This window comes from Carcharodon carcharias, chromosome 32 (assembly GCF_017639515.1).
Source record: "Carcharodon carcharias isolate sCarCar2 chromosome 32, sCarCar2.pri, whole genome shotgun sequence".
Classification (NCBI taxonomy): Eukaryota; Metazoa; Chordata; class Chondrichthyes; order Lamniformes; family Lamnidae; genus Carcharodon; species Carcharodon carcharias.
In genome coordinates this window covers 9,989,898-10,001,624 of record NC_054498.1, presented here as the reverse complement: position 1 = coordinate 10,001,624, position 11,727 = coordinate 9,989,898, and positions in this window count along the sequence as shown.

Sequence of the window (11,727 nt, the reverse complement as noted above, 5' to 3'; positions counted from 1 at the left end):
TTGCAGGTGACAGTTTTCCTCACACTCCTGGTTCCCTTGCCCTTCTAATGGTTGAGGTTGCGGGTTTGGAAGGTACTGTCACAGGAGTCTTGGCGAGTTCCTACAGTGCATCTATGTGGTTCTCTGCATGGGCTGCATTAATACCATAAGAATGGCCACTTTCACAACAACCTCAAATGACCACATCAAGATTGACAGTTTGTTACTGCACATTATTGGTGCAGCATTAACTATTCTAATAATGTAAAGTGTTTTAATATCTTCAATCCAAAAATGGAAACCTTTTGCATTGTTTAACTTTATAGATTATTGGATTAGATTTGAATGCTGTTTCTCTTGTGTTTGCATGTGCTCCAGGACAGTCACTGATGATTTTATGACTCCCAAAGCTTGTCCATCATCCACAAGGCACAAGTGAGGAGCTTTTCTCTCCGCTTTTTTTTATTCATTCATGGGATATGGGCTTCGCTGGCTAGGCCAGCATTTATTTCCCATCCCAGTTGCACTTGAGAAGGTGGTGGTGAGCTGCCTTCTTGAACCGCTGCAGTCCATGTGGTGTAGGTACAGCCACAATACTGTTAGGAAGGGAGTTCCAGGATTTTGACCCAGCGACAGTAAAGGCACGGTGATATATTTCCAAGTCAGGATGGTGAGTGGCTTGGAGTGGAGCTTCCAGGTGGTGGTGTTCCCATCGAGCTGCAGCCCATGTCCTTCCAGATGGTAGTGGGTCATGGGTTTGCTCTAAGGAGCCTTGGTGAATTCCTGCAACGCATCTTGTAGATGGTACACACTCCTGTTACTGTGCATCAGTGGTGGAGAGAGTGAATGTTTATGGATGTGGTGACAATCACTTACCTGGATGAGTACAGCTCCATCAACACCCATGAAGCTTGATGTCATCCAGGACAAAGCAGCCGCTTGGCACCCCATCTACCAGCTTAAACATTCACTCCCTCCACCACCATCACATAGCGTTAGCAGTGTGTACCATCTACAAGATGCACTGCAGCAACTCACCAAGGCTCCTTCAACAGCACCTCCCAAACCCATGATCTCTTACCCCCTAAAAGGCAAAGGGCAGCGGATTCTTGGGAAGACCACCGCCTGGAAACTCCCTCCAAGCCACACACTATCCTGACTTGGAAATATATCATCATTCCTTCACTGTCGCTGGGTCAAAATGCTGGAACTCCCTTCCTAACAGCACTGTGAGTGTACCTACACCAGATGGACTACAGCGATTCAAGAAGGCAGCTCACCCCCACCTTCTTAAGGATAATTAAGGATGGGAAACAAGTTCTGGCCTTGCCAGAGATGCTCATATTCCATGAAAGAATAAAAGAAAATGTTCACGGGTATTACAGGACTAGAAACAAGCCATTCAGCCCGTCAGGTCCAAGCTGGTATTTATGCTCCATCCAATCCTCCTCCTACCCCTCTTCATCTCACCCCACCAATAGATAATATCCTATTACCTTCTCTCTCGTGTTTATCTATCTTCCCTTTAAATGTATCTATGCTATTCACTGGAATACTGCTAGTGGTTGTGAGTTCCATATTCTGGCAGCTCTCTATAAAGAACTTTGATGTCTTATCTTTATGGCCCGTAGTTTTGGTTTTCCATTCTGTTAAGTGTAAATATCTTTGTTATGTCTATGATCTATGTCTATGATCAAACCCTTTGATGATCTTTTCACCCAAATGAAACAGTTAAGGTTGTTTTGCAGTAAATTTGTGCTGATGGAAAGATTCAAATCACATCAGCGACACCTCGAAAGGTGCATCATCACTATGAGAAGCATTTAGGCTACTGAGATTGTAATTCTACGCCACCTGTATACCTGTTGAACGCAGTAATGTTTCACGATTTAGCTCCAACCTCCTTTATTTTTCATAGCTTTCGCAAAACCTATTCTTATCAATGGGGTCAATAATATATGTGGTTCATATGAAAGTTTTATGTTAAATCCTAATGCTCAGTCTCTGTAGCTTTAGAACACCACTAGTAATTGTTCTCTGTTCATTTCATAGATTAATCTGATGCAGAGAAAAAGACTTTCAAAAGAGATTTTTCTTTTTCATTTTTTGGTTTGGAATTCACACTACCACTGCCATTGTGATTCAATGAGCAAGCTCCTTTACAGTTTGGGTTTCTTTAATCACAATGTAACATAGATCCAATTGTCATAATCTTAGTTTAATTTTCACTATTGCTAACACTGGGTGTGTTTTGTTCTGTTCTTCTGTGCTAGATTTTACGGTCCCTTTGTCTTCTTTAGCACAGTGGTTGGTTTCTTTGAGGCCACGAACACATTAATTAGGAGGGTCAATGGCAGTGCAATGAGCTCACAACTTCCAAATGATCGAGTTGGGCACATAAACTGGTAATTACTGACACCATTAACAAAACCTTGGTGGTGCTAATGCTCTATGTTTCATCTGTTGTAGACTTGGGGAAGGGGGAAGAGGGAAGGGTACTTACAGTACTGACACAAGATACTTACAGTACAGGCCCAGGGGAGATGGTGGCTTAGTGATAATGTCACTAGACCAGTAATCCAGCTGCCCCAGCTAATGGGTTCAAATCCCACCATGGCAGCTGGTAGAATTTAAATTCAATTAATAAAACCTGGAATTGAAAGCTAGTCTCGGTAATGGTGACAATGAAACTATCATTAATTGTTGTAAAAATCCACCTGGGAAGGAAAACTGCTGTCCTTACCTGGTCTGGCCTAGATGTGACTCCAGATTCACAGCAATGTGGTTGACTCTTAGCTGCCCTTTGAAATAGCCCAGCAATAGCCCAGAAATAACCACTCTGGGCCAGGAAACATCCCATGAAAGAATAAATTAAACAAATAAGAACTCAACAGTTAGACAATATGAGCAGAAGTAAACCATTCTTCCATGTCCAGTAAGACCAAATTAATGTGCTGCAGTGTACATCTTCCTGCTAATTTCCACGGTTGGTAGCTAGACGACCCAGCAGAATCGTAGACCCAATTTCCATGCTCCTGGATAAGGAAGCTGAGCTTAGTAGGGTAGAGACAGGACCTTGTGGAATCCAACCTACATAACCACTATAAATGTATCTCAAGTGACAGAATAGGAAAGGCCATGAATAATAGCATCCAGATCAACTAGACCCGAGCACCACTCATCACAGTTGCCGGTGAGGATGCAACTCCTTTGGACATTAGCCCAGTCAGGGAACAACCCTTCCAGCTAGATCATGATAGTTTCCTTTTCCGATGCTGTTACGACCGGGTGAGGAGGAGTGAACTGGTTCCCTCTATTCAGCCTCTTTGGTTGCTCACAACAAAGGTTTTTAAATTTCTTTTCCCCGTGGATGCCTTTCCAAATCCAAAAAGTCTTTTTCCCTTCTGAACAAAGAAAAGATGGTTGCTACAAGTCACCTGACCACAGGGTTGGCCCTTTTTCTGGGAACTATCCCCAGGAGTTTCAAGGACAAAAACATTCTTTTCACAGCTTCTGGAGTCCCACACTTCATCGTACAAACTCCTTGTAATCAAAGAAAACAGAGGAAGTATAGTCGAACTGGCTCCCCCATCCCAAACTATCATAAAAGAAAGAGATTGAAACTTGATACTGGAAGAGATGCTAACAACCACCTTGTCTCTCCTAAGGAGGAACAATGGAATTCTGGCCAGAAACACAGAAGCTGATTGTTAACCTGCAATTAACCATTCATAGGCCATGCCACATGACCCAAGCCTCTGGCCTTTTGGACGGTTTAACAGTTTAATAGTTTAACATTGCATCTTTGGGCTTTACAGCCTGTCTGTTATTTTAACATTCAACTGGCGATCCACAAAGATGCAGGCTCCTCCAAGCAGCACAACCTGCCCATCTAGCCTGTCTGTGTTGGAAGGTTTTCTACCATCGCCTACAGAATCAGCTCGGTCCCTGCGCACCTATTTCATCTTGCGATATCAGCACCAACTGAAAAGCAAATACTACAACCCTGGTCTTCAGCCAGCTGAACTTGAACGCCTACATGAAAGAATTCCTCATTGGACTCTGGCTTTCAACTCTGGAACTCATGTGAACTAATATTCATGTTCTGTGGTCCTTGCACTGGAAAACTCCATTTCTCTATCCCCCACTTTCCTGGACTGGGGGGTGTGTGTGTGCGCGAAGAACACTCTTTTCGCAGGGTTTGAATATGGAAAATGAACTAACATTCTGAGTTAATCCTAACTTGAGTTTACTGGTGGATTATTAATGAATTAGATCACCAAAAATGAGGGATTGGGAAAACACACCACTGCCTATTTTTTAATGAGGCAACTTGATTGAAGCCAATAAGATCCTGAGGGGTTTTGATGGTATAGATGTGGAGAGGATATTTCCTCTTGTGGGAGAATCTAGAACTGGGGGTCATTGTTTAAAAATAAGGGGTCTCCCATTTAACTCAGAGATGAGGAGAAACTTTTTCACTCAGAGAGTTGTGAGTCTTTGGAACTCTCTTCCTGAAAAGGTGGTGGAAGCAAAGTCTTTGAATATTTTTAAGGCAGAGGTGGATAGATTCTTGCTAAGCAAGGGGGTGATAGGCTATCGGCAGTAGGTGGGATGTAGATTTCAGATTAATATCAGATCAGCCATGATCTTATTAAATGGCGGAGCAGGCTTGAGGGGCTGAATGGCCTCCTCTGCTCATTGTTCATATGTTCGTGACAACTTGCAATTATGTAGCACCTCTCACATAACAAAATTCCCCAAGGTGCTTCACCGGAGTGTTACCAGATTAAATTTGACACCGAGCCACAGAAGGTGGAGTGGGGTGGTGGTGGTTGGGGGGGGGGGGGGGGTAGGGGAGAGTAGCAGACGGTATCAGGACAGATGATCAAGACCTTTGTCAAAGAGGTAGTTTTTCTTGAAAGTCATAAAGACAGAGAGAGAGAGAGGCTAGAGAGGCAGAGAAGGGAATTCCAGAGCTTAGGGTTCAGGCAGGTGAAGATACACTCACCAATGTAAAGCGATTAAAATTGGTGATGCATAAGATGCTAGAATTGAAGTAGTGCAGAAATCTTGAAGGCTTGTAGGGCTGGAAGAGGTTACAAAGAAGGGGAGACCTGAGGTCATGTCCTAAGACTTGAAAACTAAGTGATGATGATGCACTACAGAGTAGCACCACTGACCAAGATTGTACTACAGTAAATTTCCCACATAAACTGCAGTAACATAACCCATACCTGATTCAATTCAAACACTGAATAATTAACATGAAATGGGCACATTGAAGAACAAATAGGGAATGGTTGACATAGACTGGTTTATTTCTATAGCCATTCACTAGGTCCTTTAATTTTTACCTTTAAGCAGCCTGACTATTCCCACAAGCCAATCAGAACTGCTCTGCTATTTCAGCATTGTTTCTTCCGATCCATTCATTTAAGTCTCCCTTGCAGAAATGACCTTCAGATGAACTCATGAATAGTAATTTAGAAAAATGCTAATTACTGTCTGAAACCTATGGTTATTTGTAGGTGTAAATGACGAAGTCTGGCAGCTACAACGCCATCTCACAAACTATGAAAAGCTGCAGCTATTTATTGCTACCTCTGTCATAGGCCACATAATGGATTTTTTAAAATAACTTTAAGAATTGAAAATAAGCCATGCTGAAGAGGGGCTAGAGTCCATTGCGCAAGAGCATACTGGAGATTGTAGGGCCACTGACATCTTTGCTGAACATAAAAGTTGGGTTGGGGAGGGTGGTTTAGTCATATGCAAGAAGCAATCCCAAGATACAAACAACTCCACCAAAAGTTTCATCCCTCATGTTTCAAACCCACCCAGGATTATAGTTATCTCTGGGACATATAACACTCCTTGGACTGCTGTTCTCATCGCATTCTGAGATCCCCACTCAGTGCCATGAGCCGCCATATGAACACACTCGACCTCTCCCTCCAGCAGCACTGCCGCACCCTTTATCAAAGATGTGCGTGCCGCCAGTTTCATTTTATTCTTCATCTCATCCGACGCCTCAACAAGAAACTTTGTCTCTTTCTTTCAGGTGCAAAGGAACGCAAGCTCCAACAACTCATCGACACCAACACCCATCCAGGATCCTCCACCCCTACCTGTCCCTCCGTCCCCATCCCGTCTTCCAATCCCAGCCCCGGCCGTGTATTCACCATACCCCCTGACCTTCCCCTCTCCGACGCTGAATGTTCAGTGCTCAGCAAAGGACTTAGTTTCATACCCTTACACCCTCATCTCAATTAATTTCGGGCTCGGCACGATGCTGAACTCTTCTTCCGCCGTCTTCGTCTCCGGGCTCACTTCTTTGGGCAGGAGTCCTCTCCCCATTCAACGGATCCTTTTACCCACGTTCAATATTCTCCCTCCACCTGGACCCCTCCCTCTGGATTCTTACCTTCTCTTGATCTTTTCATTGAGAACTGTTGGCGTGACATTAGTCGTCTCAATTTCACTGCTCCTCTCACCCATTCTAATCTGTCTCTCTCTGAACTTACTGCACTCTGTTCTCTCAGGTCCAACCCAGACATTGTCATCAAACCCGCTGACAAGGGTGGTGCTGTTGTTGTATGGCGCAATGAACTCTACCTCGCAGATGCTGAGCGTCAACTCGCAGACACTTCCTCCTACCTCTCCCTGAACCATGACCCCACCGCTGAACATCAAGCCATTGTTTCTAGGACTGTTACTGACCTCATCTCCTCTGGGGATCTTCCTTCCATAGTTTCCAACTTGATAGTCTCCCAACCTCGGACGGCCCGCTTCTACCTCCTACCCAAAATCCACAAACAGGACTGTCCCAGCAGACCGATCGTGTCAGCCTGTTCCTGCCCCATGGAACTCATTCCTTGCTATCTTGACTCCATTCCCTCTCCCCTTGTCCAGTCCCTTCCCACCTACATCCGTGACTCCTCTGACACCCTACATTATATCAACAATTTCCAATTCCCTGGTCCCAACCGCCTCCTCTTCACCATGGACGTCCAATCCCTCTACACCTCCATCCCCCACCAGGATGGTCTGAGGGCTCTCAGCTTCTTCCTCGAACAGAGGCCCGAACAATCCCCATCCACCACTACTCTCCTCCGTCTGGCTGAACTTGTTCTCACACTGAACAATTTCTCCTTAAACTCCTCTCACTTCCTCCAAATAAAAGGTGTGGCTATGGGTACCCACATGGGTCCCAGCTATGCCTGTCTCTTTATAGGGTATGTGGAACATTCCTTGTTCCAGTCCTACTCCGGCCCCCTCCCACAACCCTTTCTCCGGTACATCGATGATTACTTCGGTGCCGCTTCATGCTCTCATCTGGACCTGGAAAAATTTATTAATTTTGCTTCCAATCTCCACCCCTCCATCATTTTCACATGGTCCATCTCTGACACTTCCCTTCCCTTCCTTGACCTCTCTGTCTCAATTTCTGGTGATAGACTGTCCACCAATATTCATTTCAAGCCTACCGACTCCCACAGATACCTTGACTACAGCTCCTCACGCCCCGCTTCCCGCATCCCATTCTATCAGTCCTTCACCTCTGTCGCATCTGTTCTGATGATGCTACCTTCAAAAACAGTTCCTCTGACATGTCCTCCTTCTTCCTTAACCGAGGTTTTCCACCCACAGTCGTTGACAGGGTCCTCAACTGTGTCCGGCCCATCTCCCGTGCATCCGCCCTCACACCTTTTTCTCCCTCCCAGAAACGTGATAGGGTCCCCCTTGTCCTCACTTATCACCCCACCAGCCTCCGCATTCAAAGGATCATCCTCCGCTATTTCCGCCAACTCCAGCATGATGCCCAGACCTCCCTGTCGCTTACCATTTCAACACTCCATCCTGCTCTCTTGCCCACATGTCTGTCCTTGGCCTGTTGCATTGTTTCAGTGAAGCTCAACGCAAACTGGAGGAACAGCACCTCATCTTCCGACTAGGCACTTTACAGCCTTCCGGACTGAATATTGAGTTCAACAATTTTAGATCATGAACTCTCTCCTCCATTCCCACCCCCTTTCTGATTTTTCCCCCTCCTTTTTGTTCTTTCCAATAATTTATGTAGATTTTTCTTTTCCCACTTTTTTTCCATTATTTTTAAAAGTATTTCCATCCATTGTTTTATCTCTACCTTTTAGCCTTTTTTGATTCCTTCACCCCACCCCCACTAGGGCTATCTGTATTTTGCTTGTCCTGCTTTCTACCCTTAATTAGCACATTCCTTAGATAATATCACCATCTTCAACACGTCTTTGTCCTTTTGTCTGTGACATCTTTTGGTTATCTCCACCTATCAATGGCCCTCTATCCAGCTCTACTTGTCCCACACTCCCCCCCTCCACCCCCTTAAACCAGCTTATATTTCACCTCTCTTCCATTTTTACTTAGTTCTGTTGAAGGGTCATTCGGACTCGAAACATTAACTGTGCTCCTCTCCACAGATGCTGCCAGACCTGCTGAGTTTTTCCAGGTATTTTTGTTTTTGTTTTCCACCAAAAATAACTACAGCCCCTGACAATTCTGTTCAATATGGTTTTTCAAGAAGAAAGCACAAAATAATTAGCTTTGTAACTTGCGTTTATACCCAATAATTAATCTGGTTCTACGATCTGAAAAGTCTGACTCAAATGGAAAGTCTTCAAGATAATCTGACCGACATATATACTGAAAAGGTTCACTTTCTTGTTTGTCAGTCACTTTAAACAGGCATGTCAAGTCAAGTAATTGTTAAGCCTCAATTTTAATTGCCTGAGCATGTCAGTTAGTTGGTTTACTCTGGTAATTCCTCAACTACAATGAAAAAGGAACTAAACAACCCAAGATAAAGTGACAGTCTTTTTTCAATCTCCCAACATGCTATCTTTAAGTAGGATAGCCAACCCTCCAGGATTAGCCTGGAGCCTCCAGGGATTGAAGATCAATCTCCAGGACACTGCTGTGTGCAACCCTGGAAAACAATCATCGGGACATTAAAAAAGCTTGCTTTTCTTTGTCATTTTCTTCGAGCATTTATCTTTACAAGATATAAAATACTGGAAATGGGGGGAAAGAAAAGGCTGTTTGGCTGACATTCAAGCATGATCCAAACTGGTCATGAGTCTTTTTGCTTTCCAATTGGCATAGGGAGGCAGTAGGTCACAAGAATGGACACGTTGGCCAACTAATAGCTGGAGCGTGGGGGAAAGTCATGTAATGAAACCTCCAGGAACACATTTCATCACACTAATGCAACAGAATTGTCTGTCAAATACTTTGGGACATCCTGAAATTTGGGACGTTGTGAAATGTGCTAAATAAATGCAAGTTCTTTCTCTTTAATCAAAGCTGTCATGGGAAAATAGCTCACTGACCATATAATAGAAATGTTTCTCAGCTGGAATGTGATCTTTGACCCACATGGTGGTGCTATAAACAAAGCGTCTGTGAAAGTAATGGGGGTGGGCATACAGAGTAGGGCCTGGTTTTGTCATAGATCCGAAAAAGTTGGATACTTACATGGAGAAAAACATGGTAAAGAGGATTTTGAGAAATATTGTAATACTTTGCAGACTGGCACCAATCTAATGTTTCCCTCCACCCCACCATCACCACCGCCCCACTCCCCTCCACTACCCCCAGTCTTGTATAATCTTGTGTTTCTGGCAAAACTTGCAATCATGTCTGATATTTTGAAAACAGGAGACTGCTTGCTTTATATTCTGATGTATGTCACATTTTAAGTAAAGTTATTCTCGAAAGAGATGTAACAAAATACACCCATTGAATATCTAAACACTATCTGACTTTTCCTAATCCCATTTAAATTTAATCCAGTCAGGTTGCACTTCCTTTTTCAGTTGTTACAAAAACAGGGATGCAGACAACCAAATAACTTAGATTACGTAAGAACATAAGAAATAGGAACAGGAGTAGGCCATTCGGCCCCTTGAGCCTGTTCCATCATTCAACGAGATCATGGTTGATCTAATTGTGGCCTTAACTCAACTTTACTGCCTGCCCCTCCATAACTCTTGACTCCCTTGGAGATCAAAAATCTGTCTAATTCAGCCTTGAATATATTCAATATCTCAGCCTCTACTGCTCTCTGAGGTAGAGACTTCCAAAGGTTAATGACCCTCTGAGAGAAGAAATTCCTCCTCACCTCTGTCTCAAATGGGACACCCGTCATTTTGAAACTGTGCCCCCTTGTTTTAGATTCCCCCATGAGGGGAAACATCTACCCTGCCAAGCCCTCTCAGAATCTTATATGTTTCAATAAGATCACCACTCATTCTTCTAAACTCCAATGAGCATAGGCTTAACCTGCTCAACCCTTCCTCATAAGACAAACACTTTTATCCCCAGGAATCAACTGAGTGAACCTCTCTGAACTGCCTCCAAAACAATTATATCCCTCCTTAAATGAGAAGGCCAAAACTGCACGTAGTACTCCAGGTGTGGGCACATCAATGCCCTGGGCAATTGTAACAACACTTCCCTATTTTTATACTCCATCCCTCTTGTAATTAAGGGTAAATAATTAAGGCTAAAAATTAATTCAGGGAAACAATTGACCATTTTGAGACAATTTGTCATTTTACCTGTTACAACCCACCTTACTAACTCTATCACCTCCTTTATTGCACCCATTAAAATCAACTCAGTTGTCCTAATGGCTTGGATTTTGCAGACAGCAGCAAAGGAATTGAGCTTGCTGTTCATCAAGCTGACAGCTGCCCACAGACTTTTCATGAGCTTTTGAGCAGCAACTTGCTGTCATCAGCTGAATTATCCAGTGCAGCGATCTCTTGTGGTTATGTGTGAGCAGAGCAAGCAGTAGCATGACTCTTCAACCAATCAGATCAAAGAATCCTCACTGAACTATGCAGAGTGTAAAGCAGGAATTACAAATTAAAATATTCAGCAAATAGCAAGATCGTGACAGAAAGCAAAATAAGGAGGGGGAAAGAAAACGAGAGAGATGAAATGAAAAAGGAAGAAGAGAAAAAGTTTTAAAAATATAATTTTTAAAAATCACCAACAAGAATCAAATTCTGAAGGAATGAGATGTCATGCTTGTAAAAATTTATTTTGCAGGACCAGAATGGTTGGTTGGTAGTAATTTAGACTTACCATACCATTAAAAAATTCACTTACACCTGAGTGAACTAGCCCAAACTTTTATCGGTGTGTATTTAGGTAACCGTTACATGGATTTCAATGCTGATTCTATCCGTGAAGTTCATTCTAGAATAGCTTGTGGAGGAGCAGGGCAACTAGGATAGCAGTTTTCAGATTTCTGCCTTTAGCTGTGCACGTGTTGTCTGATTTACTCCGTAATAATGGCGAGCGCTGTTAGCCTTTCTGGTATTCTTAATGTGAAATCTGAGCCATAATCTCCTCATGTGGCTCAGCATCAAATTTTGAACTCCTGTAAGCACTTTGGGATTTTTTTGAAGGCACCATATAAATTCAAGTTGTTAAATGGCCGTTGGGCCCAGTTGTAAATTTGCAATCAACAAAGCCTCAATTGTCTTGTGGCCCACCTCAGGAGTAGGCTGTAAATCAATTGCATCACAATGCACGAGATTGGTAGCTTAAATGAGAAATTACTGCACTGTATTACCATGTCTGTTTCAGCGCAGTTGAAGGGAAATATTGCTGCTGGGTTCACAATGTTCATGTTTTGCCTATTCACTCTGAGTAAATTCTCAAATGAATGAATAGTTGCATTGGTGGATGTGTGGTAGC